Consider the following 14,224-nt stretch of genomic DNA (forward strand, 5'->3'; position numbering starts at 1 on the left):
CCATGATCGCATTGCAAAATGCGATCATACCGCCCGAATGTATGACCCGGCACATGCACGGAGACGGGCTCCGAAAAGAGCCCATCCCTGCGATGTGGCCGGAGCGCATTCAGGGCTGCTGCGCATGCGCAGTCCCGCGGACTGCACATGAGCGGCACCCATTGCCGGCGGAGGGATCTGGAAAGATCCCTCCGCCGGCTCAAATGCGGTAAGTGCCCATAGGACACAGCGGCTAACACTATCTGCAGATGGCGTTAGCTGCTGGGGTCAATATCGGGAATGCAAAGCATTCCCGATATTGATACATTTGGCAGCATCGCATCCCCCATAGAAACCTATGGGGGAGGCGGCTGCCGGCGGCAATGGAGGGATCGCAACAGGTATCGGAGATACCTGCTGCGGTCCCTCCTTCATACATTCAGGGGATACTAAGTATTTGAGGTAAACCCCCGAAAACAGGTGTTTTCGGGGAATTTACCTCAAATGAACTTTGATAAATGGGCCCCTATGTCATGTTCTCTTAAACTCAGGGTGATATATAGGAATGATATCTCAGTTTTACTGAATGTGCCTGTAAATTTTTAAATTAAAGTGTTGTGATATAGTTGTCCTATAAAGTGTGAGAGAGAGTGCTTGTCACCATCCCAAATAAAAACTAGGGGCCTGATTCAGACCCACTCGCGAGCGGCTGTACGCTCGCAAGTGGGTCGATGGTCTGCACTGAGCATGCGCACGACGGAGGGAGCTCCGTCGTGCGCATGCGCCAGACACGACGAGCGAAGGACTTTCCTTCGCTCGTTGTGTCCGATCAAAGGGGGCGTGCTGTCAATGTTGATTGACAGCACGCCCCCTTTGGTGGGCGTGCCGGGGGCGTGCCTCCCTGACGGGGGCGTTCCCATGGGAACGCCTTCCGTCAGAAGCCGGCCCACTGACATCACTAGTGATGTCAGTGGGAGTGATTTTGGCTCTGATAGAGCCAAAATCACTCCGGAGCTTGCGGTTGAAAACCTCAACCGCAGGCTCCGGCTCGCAATTTCGATGGTCGCGATGGTCACGACCATCGCGGCCATCAAAATGCACGCTCGTATAGCCTGTGGGTGGTGACCCACAGCTATACGAGCATCCAGGAGCACGCTCCATGAAAAAGGAGCCCGGCCCTCATGCAGAGCGTGCGCTCTGCTCAGAGCGTACGGCTCTGAATGAGGGCCTAGATCCGCTATGTAATGGCTATAGAGTGCACCAGCCCTACAACCCTAAACTGGTATATCTACAAAGGTACCCATGTATACCAAGGTACCCATGGGCAGCACAGACGGTGTAATGGTTAGCATTACTGCCTCACAGCACTAAGGTCATGGGTTCGATTCCCACCATGGCCCTACCTGTGTGGAGTTTGTATATTCTCCCTGTGCTTGCATGGGTTTTCTCTGGGTACTCCGGTTTCCTCCCACACTCCAAAAATATACTGGTAGGTTAACTGGCTCCCAACACAAATTAACCCTAGTGTGTGTATGTGTGTGCGCATGTGATAGGGAATATAGATTGTAAGCTCCAATGGGGCAGGGACTGATGTGAATGGCCAAATCTTCTCTGTAAAGCACTGCAGAATTTGTCTGTGCTATATAAATAACTGGTAATAAATAATAAATAAATGTATAGGTTAGCGAAGCTTAACACAAACCTCGTGTCCATGACTGTTCCCTGAATCTGTAGATATTATTTGTTATTAAAAATAAAATAATTGTGTGAAAGAATAAAGGAAATAAAATGTTGTATAAATTCACGCTGTATGCCCATCAGTTTTCATTTTTAGTCTGATGAACTCAATACCTACATTATGAGGGATGTTAGAATTTAGTGCCAGCACTTCACACACAACAATATTGGGCTTATGAATTGAGCAATCAACATTTTGTGTATTAATGTTCTGAGAGGTAGATGTGCTGGTTCTTGTAGTGGCATATTGGAGGTTCCTGTGGTGCCTCCAGATGAGTTAGCTCATTTAGAGATATATAATGTATGTGCTATTATCATGTAGCATAAAAAAATGCATAAATGTATGACCCAAATAGGGTACTATTATTATGTAGCATTAGGACCACCAAAAGCAGATACACCTTGACATGACTGGTGGCTTAACCGTATGTTGCAAATATGTGTACTAAGATCTCTGCATTTACTATTATATAGGGTGCAAATTTCTTTACTGGCCTATGTGCAGCATTCTGCAAAAAATGTTGTCTGTTTTTTCTTGTCTAGATTAACCCCCCCCCTTATATGCACCTATAATGGATTTATAAATTGATTTGAGCAACCACCATTTTGTGTATTAATACTCTGAGAGGCATGAAAATGGCATGTGATCACTAGTTGGAGGGCATGCTGGTCCTTGTAGTACCATAGTGGAGGTTCCTGGGGTGCCAATAGGTGAGTTAGCTCTTAATTTAGAAATATATAATTGTACAGTGGGCCTGATTCAGAGCCGGACACTCTTTAAGAGCCCACCCACAGCTTTTGCGAGCGGCCAGGTGATGGTTCGCGATGGTCGCGACCATCGCGAACTTCGGGGCTTGCGACATGATCCTTGTGGTAGGGTCTCGTCCGTCGCAAGCCCCAGAGAGCTTCCTGGTCCAACAGAGTCACTGGTGATGTCAGTGGTGCCTCCTACAAATGGCAGGTGTCGTCATTTTGCATGTCAACATTTCAACGATTTCAACATCATAACTGTAAATATCATAACATTTGACATTGTGGCGTTGACCTTGTGACTGGATCTCTTTGTGTATATAGGGCCTGATTCAGTAAGGAACACTACTGTGATCGCAACAGCGATTACGCATGCAGTCTCACTGGGAAGATATGCTAATGATTGCAATCACAATGCTGTTACAGCCTAACATAAGGACACCCCCTTTACCTTACACACATCCATAATACTTAGCAAGTCTGCAAAACAATCGGGAACATCGAGTATAATCGGAGCTTCACGCACACTTGCACAAGGTCTGACCCTACTCAGGAATTGATAACTCATTGCACGCAGTGAAAGCCCAAGCTGCGTATGGCAACACAGTGGCTAATTTATGTGGCTATAATCTGTAATGGCATCCAAATGCACTGGCACACCTGCGTTTTGCCGACCACGCCCCCCCCCCCCATAACCTCCCTAAACGGTTCTTCCCATCAATCACCCTGCGATGGGTCTGTGTAGTCATTGGGATCGCAGTCCCGGTCACAGTGGAGTCTTCATGCACACACAGGGCCAGCAAGAGAAATCTTGGGGACCGATGCACCGATATCGCTGGGAGCTCCCCACCACCTCCCTTGATGCCCGCACCCATAAATCAAAATGTAGAATGCATGGGGTGTGGTCATAATACCGACTGCAGGGATTCCAGCTATTAGAATGCCAGCACCAGAATCCTGACACCTGTCAGAATCCTGGCGTCGGCATCCTGACAGTAAGTATTTCGGTTAGGGGGAGGGTTAGGTTTAGGGTGCAGGGGGGGAGGTTAAGTTTAGGCACTGGGGAGGAAGGGTTAGGGGTAGAGAGAAGGGGAGGGTTAGGATTCAGAGCCTGTCAGGATGTTGGCGTTTGGAATCTGACCGCCGGGATTCCAAACGCCGGCATCCCGTACCCAGCCCGAATACACCGGCTTTAAAAATGATAAAGAAGATGGGTATAAGCAGAGACTGGCTTTGAAAAAAAAAATTAATATACAAGTGAAATGAAAACAGATGTTTTTACAGGTCAGTTATAACAGTAAATAACAGTGTTTATAACAAGGGTTTCACAAAATTAGCAATCTTTTTACTGATAATAAAACTCATACTCTTACAATTAACATTAAAGCAATATGAAAAAGAATAAAATACCGTATACAAAGGAGCTACTAGTAACATTGACATACAGTCATATAGTGTGATGTGAGTTTGTATATTATTCTGAATAAATATGCTGTGTTGCTACTGCTACTACCTTATAATATATATATTATAAGGGCACGGATGTGCCCATATATTAAGGCTGAATAGAAAAAAACTGAAATCTCCATAGAGAATTCCAAAGGGGTGTGCAGGGTGTTTAAGGAGATCCACCTGTATTTATCGGAACCAGCACCGGACTCTTTCTACCGATGGGGTGATGCCACAGCCAGGGGACCCCTTTCACCGGGCCCCTCAGCTGAAGCATTACCCCTGACCGCTAGACAGCCCAGGCCAGGGATTCCTGGGAGCTGGGGATCCCCCGAATAAAGGAGTCCCTCTCTCCAGGGCACCCTAGGCCCAGGCTGATAGCCTGGCGCTATCCCTGGCTCCCCTGGGTGGTGGGTGCCGGGTTGATTGTGTAAAGTGTGGTGCAAGTAAAGTTAAAATATTGGCTATAGTTCCCAGCAAGCCTCCCCAGCATGCTGGTACTTGGAGAACCACAAGTATCAGCATGCGGGGCATTACAGGCCTGCTGGTACCTATAGTTTCACAGCAAAAGCAATATTAAAAAACCACAGCACACCGTAGAAAAGTAAAATTTTATTAAAACATACATGCACACACACATGTACACACTATCTCACATACTCACCAAGTATTCCTGTAGCCAATCTGTCCTCTTCTCCAAGTAGATAATCCAATGGAGAACCTGTAATAAAAATTCCAAACTCACCTCCTTCTATGCGTGGATTTTAGAGAACACTACTACCCAATTCACAGCTCCGCCCGGGGTTTCAATTCAGAAATCCTGGTGCGGAGCGCTCATTGGCTGAGAGAGGTGAGCCTTTCGCCTCTCAGCCAATGAGCTGTTCTCACCATTGACTTCAATGGTGAGAACCGAGCGTGCCCTTTTCAAAAATGGTGCCTCAGCGCCATTTTTGCAATTCAAAGATGGCCATTGAGAGCCAATCATGGCTCGCAACGTCATTGCCCCACCCCCTTGGCTGGCTTATATACAGCCAGCATGAGGTGCCATGCAGGGAGCTGGAGAGAAGACCAACTGAAGCAAGAAGACGCTATGGAAGCCCTGGATGGGTGGCAGCCATGAAAAAGAGCTTAAATGCCGCCGGCCTTCAGGTGAAGATGCCATCAAAGTCCTGGGGGAAGCAGAAGCCTGCTCCCCAGGTGAAGGTGGGGCTAAATAAAATACTCTAAAAATTTGTATCTTTTTATTTTATTTTAATATTTCTTTTGCAGGGGTACAATAGGTACCAGCAGGTCTGTAATGCCCCATATGCTGATACTTGTGGTTCTCCAAGTAGTTCCACAACAAAAGCCAATATTTTAACTTGCACCACACTTTATACAATCAACCAGGCACCCACCACCCAGGGGGGCCGAGGATAGCCCGGGCTATCAGCCTGGGCCTGGGTTGCCTTTATTGGGGGGGTCCCCAGCTACCCAGGGATCCCCTGCCTGGGCTGACTAGCGGTCAGGGGTGATGCTTCGGCTAGGGGGCCCGGTGAAAGGGCTCCACTGGCTGTAGCATCACCCCCCCCACTAGAAAGAGTCCGGTGCTGGTTCTGGTAAATACAAGGGGACCCTATGCATTTTTCCCCCTATATTTCCAGAACCAGGGGTGGCTCAGAGCCCAGTGCTGGTTGCGCTGCATACGGGGGACCCCTACGTCATTTGTCCTCCATATTTTGGCAACCAGGACTGGTTCTGAAAAGTCTGGTGCTGGTTGTGCTTCATACGGGGGACCCCTATGTAATTTGTCCCCTGTAGTAAGCTCAATCAGTACTGGCTTTCCAAAGCCCGATGCTGGTTGTTTTTTTGGGGAGGGGGCCACGCCATTTTTTTTTCATACAGGTTGTTTTTTTTTAATTAAATACAGAAGCACAGACCCATCCCTGCTTCTGTGTTTGTTTTTTTTAAACACGGATGCAGGTATTACGGAATATTCCAGATCCGAGCCCGCATCTGTGTGCTGCTACCTCCCCCGGGTCCTAATGCCTGCTACACCGCCGCCCACACTACCGTCGCACCTCCGCTGCTAACGCCTGCTACCATCCTTGGTTCCTGGCTGCAGCTATCACCAGCTAACCCCTACCCCCTAAGAGCTCAGTGCTGGTTGTGATGAATATGGGGGACCAGCACTCCCATATTTGTCTCCCATATTTTGTCTCCCATATTTTGGCAACCAGGACTGGTTCTGAAAAGCCTGGTGCTGGTTGTGCTTCATACAGGGGACCCCTACGTCATTTGTCCCCTGTATTTAGCACAACCAGTACTGGCTTTCCAAAACCCGGTGCTGGTTGTTGTTTTTGACAGCACAACATTTTTTTTTTACACAGGGTTTTTTAAAATTAAACAGAAGCACAGATGGGTCTCACTGACCCGTCCCTGTTCTGTGTTTATTTAAATACAGGTATCACGGATCGTTCAGATCTGAGCCTGCATCAGTCTGCTGCTACCTCCCCCGGGTCCTGCCACCTGCACTACCGAATCTGCAGTTAACCACAGGGTGTGATGGCATACCACATCTGTATTGCGCGAGGAACACGTCCATTAAGGCGTCAGCCTTAGTGATCATAATTTCATTGTTTTTTTTTAGTTTGAGTGGCACAAATTCAGTAGGTTATGTGATATTTCAGATTATGTCTAAGGAACCTTAATGACATATAAAACCGTAAGGTTTTTTGTCTATGGAATATATATATATATATATATATATATATATATATGGTGTAAATTTACTAGGTTTTGAGCGACTGACGTATACTTTGTGACAAAAGTGCAATTGTGCAAAAAAGATCTACTGCATAAATTAATAGAATAAAATATATAAAATGTGACCAAATATTTAAAATATTATCAATTTAATATGGTATTTAAAAACATATCAGAACAAACACACACACAAATAAATGCTTATACATGCCTTAATCCTGATCATAGGATTTGGCAAAATATTTCATATACAGGCACGTTTCTGCAAATATTGTATATAAAGTGCAATCGTGATGCTAATAATCAATAAAATGATTTGAAGGGTATTCCAATTAATATACCACAAACATGTAAGATCAAAATGAGAAATAAATATAGCAGCACAGGAGAGTATACAAAAAAGGATCAGCAATAAAAACTTTGAGGCTAGATTCAAAATTTTTAAAAAAAAGCTTAAAATATATATTTGAATAGCATGAAATAATTCATATAATACTTATCTGTGTTAAGTTCATTTCAGGTAAGAGTCAGCTGTCCCAACGCGTTTCATCCATACATGGACTTCATGAAGGGGTGCTGCTGGTCTGGGGTTGTCACTATTTATACCCCTTTCTCAAACAGAACTCAATTCCCTCGTTTCACCTGCGGGTGATGTCACTTCCGGTTTTCGGCATCCAGAAGCGCGCTCAAAAGTGTTACTCCGTACTAAATATATGTCTTATACATTCCTGTTTAGTTTTCCTATATATGTCACATTAATTCCTGCAGCCAAACTGTATTACAATAGGCTCTGTAGTCATCTCTTTAGTTTGCCAGCTCCTCACTTCCGTCCACTTCTTGCATCACATCCGCTTCCGCCTTCTCCTATTCTCCGTCGCGTCATTCTAACCATCTAGTAGTGCTTCTATGGCTGTTCTCAGGGTGCGTGTAGCACATGCGTGGTGCGATCCTAGTCTTTTCAGTCATGTAAAATGACTTCCGCCCAAAAGACTGATACTGTACTGTTGGCCTCAGAGTCTGTTTTGCGCCTGCGTGGGAGACGGAGAAATCACCCAGTCTTCATCCATAAGGGCATTTGTAGGGTCACCATTATGTTGTAGTTGTGAATACTATTAATAAGAAGGAGAACATTTTACCGGCCAATATATTAAATAAACATATAAATTAATCAATAAAAAACTGCAGTTAATAAGAGGGAGGGTTTTATATAAAACCTAAATGGAAATGATCGGCTAAAACAAAGGAATCTATATATGATATTATTGGACCATGCATATCACCATGTATCCAATGAATATTCTTAAAAACATGAAAAAGTATATAGAAAAAATTGTCCATTGATGAACTGAGGCATGAAAAACGGGTGACTGTCCAAGAAGTCCATACTGTAAACCATTGGTTGCTTGAGTGATTCTTTCATGCTTCACGAGTTGTGAGGTGCCCATACTCCGTTAACGGACTGAGTGGCCATTCGCCCTACTGGGGATGTCTGTAAATACAACACTGGGTATTCCCAGGAGGTCTCCCATCCAAGTACTGACCCAGCCCAATTGTGCTTAGTTTCCAAGATCAGACGAGATTGGGTGTAATTGCAATGGTAAGGTTGTAGATACTTCAAAGCCATCACCAGTTAAACAACTCATCCTCTTACAGGAAAGGGGCAATTTCATAACTCTCGTTGAAACCAGTCGGGGCCATGGTGTTAAGCTGAAATATCCAAAACATCTCCCTTCTTGACAGTTTGTTGCCCAAATCTCCTCCTCTTTCACCCAAATTGATTTGTTCTATTGCCTTGAATGTTAATTCCTCAGGGTTAGATGCATGATGATTGATGAAATGCCTGGACACCGCATGTCCTTCTATTTTGTTCTTGATGTTATGAATATGCTCTTGAATTCTTCGTTTTAGGGGTCTTTTAGTTTTCCCAATGTATTTCAGGCCGCATTTACATTCCAATAAGTATATCACTGATGTTGAATTGCTATTTAAAAAGTTCTTAATTTTGTATTATTTGGAGACATTGAAATTACAAAAAACTTTTCTCAGTGGATATTTACAAATGCTACATCTGCCACATTTGTAGCACCCCAAGCATGGGGGAAGGGTGTAATTTCTCATCTGAGTCACATCCCTTCTCATGCTTGGTGCCAAAGTGTCTTTCAAATTCCTGCTTTTCTTAAAAAGAATGGTGGGTTTAGGGGGTAGAATATCTTTAAGAACAGGGTCCATGAGTAAAATGTTCCAATGCTTCTGTAGGCATCCCTTGATTTTGTTTTCATGTCCATTGTAGGTCGTGATGAAGGGTACAATGTTCTTCTCGATTTTTTATCTTTATATTTCAACAAATCTTCTCCCTTTAATTCGTTCGTTCTCTCTGCTGCCTTGGTCAGAAGCTCCACTGGATAATCTTTTTTGTGGTGAATCTCTCAGTATATGGTCTAATCTGATTAAATTCTTTGTAATCACCATCCCTTCTTCTTCACTCAGGGTGAGGTCTAAAAATTCTACAGATGTAGTACTGAAATGAGATGTAAATTTAAGATTCATATCATTGCTGTCAATAAAACTTAAAAATTGTTTAAAATCTTCCTCTGAGCCATTCCAAATAATGAGGATATCATCAATGTATCTTTTATACATGACTATATTGTTTTTGAAAGGATTATTTGTATAAATGTATTTTTTCTCCCAACAGCCGATAAAAATATTAGCAAAACTGGGCGCAAAGGTGGTGCCCATGGCTGTTCCACATATTTGGCGATAAAACACATCTAAAAATTTAAAATAGTTATGGTTTAATATAAAAGTCATAAGATCACATAAAAATTCATTGTGAGTGTTCTCCATGGATGCATCCTCCTCCATGACATCTTTACACGCATTCACCCCTTTATTATGTTCAATACATGTATATAAAGCTTGTACATCAAAGGTAATCCACTTATAGTTATCCCTCCATTCAATTTCTTCGATATATTGTAATAAATTTGTGGTATCCTTAAGATAGGAATCTAGCTTGACCACATATTTTTGCAGGAAGACATCCACATACTCTGAGAGGTGTGAAGTTAATGACTCAATCCCGGCCACAGTTGGTCTGCCTGGCAGATCTATCAATGATTTGTGTATTTTGGGCAGAAAGTAGAAAATGGGGGTAATAGGATTAGTTGTCATGAGATATTGGTATTCTTCCTTACATAAAGTTCCATCTCGGAGGCCACGTAAAAGTAAAGTTCTGAGTTCCTCAGTATAATCTCCCAAAGGATCCTTTGGTAATATGATATACGAGTCTTTATCCCCCAGCAATCTATTGGCTTCTTTCAAGTAGGCTTGTCTGTCCATTAACACCAATCCTCCCCCTTTATTGCCTTGTTTAATGATGATCCCCTTATTTTGTTGAAGTTCTTTAAGTGCATGTTTTTCATTGTTCTTAAGATTCTGTTTAGTGACCCTTTTCATGTCCAGATCACATAGGTCCTTCTTCACCTTCTCATAGAAAATTTCAATGTGACTGCTTTTGGATTCCAACGGATAATAAGTCAATTTACTTTTTAGTCCAAACTTCGATAATGGTTCCTGATAGTTCCTGATCGGAGCTGTTTCCTTTCTAATAAAATGTCTTTTCAATGTCAAATTTCTCACATACTTATTTAAATCAATGAACATATCAAATTTGTTCATGTTGGAAGTCGGGGCATAGTTCAGTCCTTTGCTAAGCAAGTTGATTTCAGGTCTGGTTAAGGTATGTGAGGAAAGATTGTAAATTCTTTTGCTTTTGAGGTCTACTGGAGGTTCCTCCTTTTTAGGATCCTTCCTCCCACCGCCCCATTTTCCTCTCCTGCTCTTAATCTTCTTTTTAGTGGTGAGGCTAGTGTAGTGGTCTCCTTGAGCAGGGGGTTCCCTGGGTCGTAGACGATGTTTGGGCCTGGTGACAAAAAATGATGTTCATTATCACTACTGGAATCAAGTCTCTGTAATGCTGAAAATCTGTTCCTTGTGTTGATCCGGGGTTTGGGTGATGGTCTCCATGCTTCACCCCTAAAACCATTCAAGTCCCTCGATAGGAACTGCTTCCCAGGATGTTCCTCTCTGTTCCGATCATTCCTTCTCATGTGGTTAGTATTAATCTGCTCCATTGCTTGATTTTATTATTGGCATAGTCCTGTTTGTCCCTTAAGAATTTTTTTTCTTTACCTTTAATGACTATTTCTTCAATTTTTTCAAGCTTCTTGTTTAGAACTTTTTCATTCTCCTTATAATTTTCCTCAACTTTATACTCCTCCATTATGCTTTCTTTGTTTTTGATTTCTATTTCAAGTTCCGTCATTAAGCTTTTCTTCTCACTAATTATCAATTGCATAAGTTCTATTGAACATTTATGTAGAATATTGTTCCATTTTTCCATGAAACTAGCTTTTTCTACACCAAAAGTGGGATTTTTTAAAAGTCTTAGGCCTCTTGGTACTATATTAACTGAGATGTAATACTCCAGGCCTTTTATATCCCACCATGCTTTGATTTCTTTAGTTAGAAGTTTCTCCATATCCCAAAATAAGTTATCCAGATTTTCAGTAGGAATTTCTGGAACAGTAGTTGTGCTATTCTATTTAAAAATCCTCTGACATAAGTCATTTCTTTTGTTGGCTCTTTCATTATTTCTGAATATTGTAAAATCTGACTAATAGCTTAAGGAGGCAGCCGGTAACACAATAATCCAAAGTACAAATTTAAAACAAGGGAGGTACCGACGCCAGCTTCTATGCTCGACAGAGGCATTCTATAACCACAGTTTGTAATACGTTCTCCCGAATGTAACAGGGTGTCAGCTGCACCTAGTGTGTACAGACCTTTGGATGAGGCCTTTAAGTGAAAATGGTGTAAATTTACTAGGTTTTGAGTGACTGATGTATACTTTGTGACAAAAGTGCAATTGTGCAAAAAAGATCTAGTGCATAAATTAATAGAATAAAAAAATATAAAATGTGATCAAATATTTAAAATATTATCAATTTAATATGGTATTTAAAAACATATCAGAACAAACAAACACACACAAATAATTGCTTATACATGCCTTAATCCTGATCATAGGATTTGGCAAAACATTTAATATACAGGCACGTTTGTGCAAATACTGTATATAAAGTGCAATCGTGGTGCTAATAAATAATCAATAAAATGATTTGAAGGGTATTCCAATTAATATACCACAAACATGTAAGATCAAAATGAGAAATAAATATAGCAGCACAGGAGAGTATACAAAAAAGGATCAGCAATAAAAACTTTGAGGCTAGATTCAAAACATTTTTAAAAAAGCTTAAAATATATATTTGAATAGCTTGAAAGAATTCATATAATGCTTATCTGTGTTAAGTTCATTTCAGGTAAGAGTCAGCTGTCCCAACTTATTACAAACTGTGGTTATAGAATTCCTCTGTCGAGCATAGAAGCTGGCGCCGGTACCTCCCTTGTTTTAAATAAATATATATATATATATATATATATTAGGGGTGTGCACCGGCCACTTTTCGTGTTTTGTGTTTTGGTTTTGGATCTGGATCTTTCTTCATGTTTTGGATCTGGATTGGTTTTGCCAAAACCACCCTTCCGTGTTTTGGGTTCTGGGTTTTGTGTTTTGGATCTGGATTTTTTCTTAAAAAATAAAAAAAACGCTAAAATCACATAAAATGGGCCTTTTTTTGTTCCTACGCTATTAATAACCCCAATAACATTAATTTCCACTCATTTCCACTCTATTCTGAACACCTCACACCTCACAATATTGTTTTTAGGCCAAAAGGTTGCACCGAGGTAGCTGGATGACTATGCTAAGCGACACAAGTGGGCGGCACAAACACGTGGCCCATCTAGGAGTGGCACTGCAGTGGCAGACAGGAAGCCAATCAGCGTTATGGTGCCCATTTGCATGTAGCACAAACCCGGGAGATCCGTGCTACATGCATCTGTGTGATTGGCACAGAGCAATGACAGGTCCGTGAGACCCGTCTGTGCTGCTGTGGAAAAAAAAAAAAACCTGTGTAAAAAAAGAAAAAAATGGCGTGCACCCCCCCAAAAAAGAGCAACCAGCCCCGGGCATTAGTAACCCAGCGCTGGTTGCCAAAATACGGGGGACAAACGACGTAGGGGTCCCCCGTATTCTGCGCAACCAGCTCTGGGCTCTGATCTGGTCCTGGTTCTGGAAATACAGGGTAAAAAAATTAGTAGGGTTCCCCTGTATGTTCTAGGACCAGCACTGGACTTTTTCTAGCGGGGGGCTGATGCCACAGCCAGGGGAGCCCTTTCACCGGGCCCCCCAGCTGCAGCATCAGCCCTGACCGCTAGTCAGCCCAGGCCGGGGATCCCTGGAGAGCTGGGGACCCCCGCAATAAAGGGGTCACCCTCTCCAGGGCACCCCAGGCCCAGGCTGATAGCCCGGGGATATCCCCGCCACCCCTGGTGGCGGTGGGTGGCGGTTGATTGTGTGGTGTGGTGTGGTGTAAATAAAGAATATCAAACATTGTCTTTACAAGTAGAACTGCAAGTCCCAGCTAGCCTGCCCCGCATGCTGGTACTTGGAGAACCACAAGTACCAGCATGCAGGGCATTAAGGGCCCACTAGTACCTGTAGTTCACCTGTAAAAAAAATGTTTAAAAAAACACAGGACACACACACCGTGACAGTATAAGTTTATTAAACATACATACACACACACACATGTACACATACTCACCTATGTAACCTGTAGCATCGGTCCACTTGTCCGGTAAAGTATCCATAGGGGACCTGTGAAAAAAAACATACTCACCATCTCCTATGCGAGGTTCTGTCCTCTTCGTTCCAAAGTAGGCATCCCCGGACTTGGAAAAAAAACAAAACGAAAACGCGATCCACGAACTTAGTACCGTTCTATAGAACGGTACTTCCCGAATGAGAGCTTAGCGGCAGGGTATCACCATGGAAACCCCACTGCTAAGCGTTCATTGGCTGAGAGAGGTCATCTCCCGTCTCTCAGCCAATGAACGGCTCCCTCCATTGTAGTCAATGGTGGGAACCGCAGGGTAAACTTTAATAACCTTGCGGCTCCCACCATTGACTGGTTGGTTCTCCAAGTACCAGCATGCGGGGCAGGCTTGCTGGGACTTGCAGTTCTACTTGAAAAGACAATGTTTGATATTCTTTATTTACACCACACCACACAATCAACCCGCCACCCACCGCCACCAGGGGTGGCGGGGATAGCCCCGGGCTATCAGCCTGGGCCTGGGGTGCCCTGGAGAGGGTGACCCCTTTATTGGGGGGTCCCCAGCTCTCCAGGGATCCCCGGCCTGGGCTGACTAGCGGTCAGGGCTGATGCTGCGGCTGGGGGGCCCGGTGAAAGGGCTCCCCTGGCTGTGGCATCAGCCCCCCGCTAGAAAAAGTCCAGTGCTGGTTCTGGAACATACAGGGGAACCCTACTAATTTTTTTCCCCTGTATTTCCAGAACCAGGACCGGATCAGAGCCCAGAGTTGGTTGCGCAGAATATGGGGGACCCCTACGTCGTTTGTCCCCCGTATTTTGGC

At 43.5% G+C, this 14,224-nt stretch overlaps 1 protein-coding gene and 1 pseudogene across 1 annotated transcript in view; both read right to left on the reverse strand.

Moving 5' to 3' along the window:
- The window catches only part of ROS1 (ROS proto-oncogene 1, receptor tyrosine kinase), a 335,661-nt gene that overhangs the window by 15,215 nt on the left and 306,222 nt on the right, over positions 1-14,224 (reverse strand). The gene's annotated exons all lie outside the window — the stretch shown is intronic.
- On the reverse strand, positions 8,153-8,271 carry LOC148514754 (5S ribosomal RNA; annotated as a pseudogene).

Source organism: Taudactylus pleione, unplaced genomic scaffold, assembly GCF_031769625.1.
Source record: "Taudactylus pleione unplaced genomic scaffold, aTauple2 ptg000259l, whole genome shotgun sequence".
Lineage (NCBI taxonomy): Eukaryota > Metazoa > Chordata > Amphibia > Anura > Myobatrachidae > Taudactylus > Taudactylus pleione.